The 1,498-nt window shown below is 40.1% G+C and overlaps 1 pseudogene; it reads right to left on the reverse strand.

The window, feature by feature from the left end:
* Window positions 1-477: 477 nt before the first annotated feature.
* LOC119359865 lies at window positions 478-561 on the reverse strand (annotated as a pseudogene).
* Between the last annotated feature and the right edge of the window lie 937 nt (window positions 562-1,498).

Genomic DNA, 1,498 nt, shown 5'->3' on the forward strand with positions numbered 1-1,498 from the left:
CGTAGGAATTTTTTTGAAATTACTACGTTACCCAACAGTTTATTACTGCTAAAAAATACTTAGCGACCTCAACAAATTATTATCAAAGGAATGGTAACGAATCTAAGGGTTTATTTTTGGCAAACTATCCAAGGTTGAGAAATGAAAAAATGCAAAAAAACGTCGATCTGCTGTAGTTGTTTAACCATCACCACACTAACGAACATGTGTTCAAGAGAGTCATTTGATCCAAAGAATTGAAGACAAATAAACGAAAGAGAAAATTTTCAATTCTATTCAGAAGTATAGTCCAAGCTATATCTGACTTCTGATGAAATGCATAGGTCCAGCCGATGACTACACATCAGCAGCTACTTCAGACATTGGCTGGAGAAATGCTTATCTTTTTTATTCTTCAATGACGTAAAAAGAAATGACAACACAACACCAACAACAGTAGACTCTCACAGCCAACTAATATACTAGAACTAGATCAACCAAGCATTAGTTTTAAAAAAGCTCGATTTAAGATACTTCAACGACGTAAATCTCAGTAGCATCTCCTTGTAACATCATATGCTCAGCTGACAAACGATTCACATGCAACTCCTCTACATTATATCAAACCAACACAGAGAGCTGCATCTCTAGATGAGGAACAAAAAAACGTTGATAGAATGCTAGCCATCAGTTTTAAAAAGCTCAATTTTAGATCATCAAAGACCGGAAAGGCCACAACGGTCTAAATGTTTCACATCCTCTGCCCAGCACAACATCATCATCGTCACGGAAATTCCCTAAACAATCTGACTTCTCAAATGGCAGATTCACCTTCCGAACCATGTAGGAGAAAAACATCAAGACCATGGAATCAACAGGTAATCGTACCTTGAGCAGCAGAGCATGCGCCTCAGACGATCACGGGAGCACGATCCCGCCGTATTGCCTTGCTGCTGGCCTCGTCGGCGCTTCACCATTGGCCAGAGGAGGAGCAGCCAGAGAGTCCAAGACTGTAAATGCCAAAGAGAGCAGCGAGTAAAATGAACTGGATTTTTCTGCCGCTAAATGAATGCTATATACCTATGCTGCTACTAAATGGTGCTTGTGCATAACTGAATTTTGCAGCTGGCATTGAACGTTGACAGACAACTATTGCACTAAACTTTGCTGCTACTAGTATGTGATTTTCAAATGAGCTTATGTAAAAACATAGCTTGCGCATGTCCAACTGGAAAGGACACGACAGATACAACTATGTGAGCTAGCCTGATAGGTAGGTCAAGCAACTTGATTCAGTGAACTGGGAATGATCTAAGACGGACAATAAGAATGGAAAGCAAACACTGAACCCCACGTTGATCTGAAACTTTGGGATTCAAGCAAGAAGTCGCAAACGTGCAACCAAAATGCTCATGTCAACATTATTATTCAAGGTAACATGCCATCAGCATCAGGAACACTGCTCAATGATTTGTATGTGGCATAGACATGATCCAGTTATCATGATACAATGACCATC

Source organism: Triticum dicoccoides, chromosome 2A (genome assembly GCF_002162155.2).
Source record: "Triticum dicoccoides isolate Atlit2015 ecotype Zavitan chromosome 2A, WEW_v2.0, whole genome shotgun sequence".
NCBI lineage: Eukaryota > Viridiplantae > Streptophyta > Magnoliopsida > Poales > Poaceae > Triticum > Triticum dicoccoides.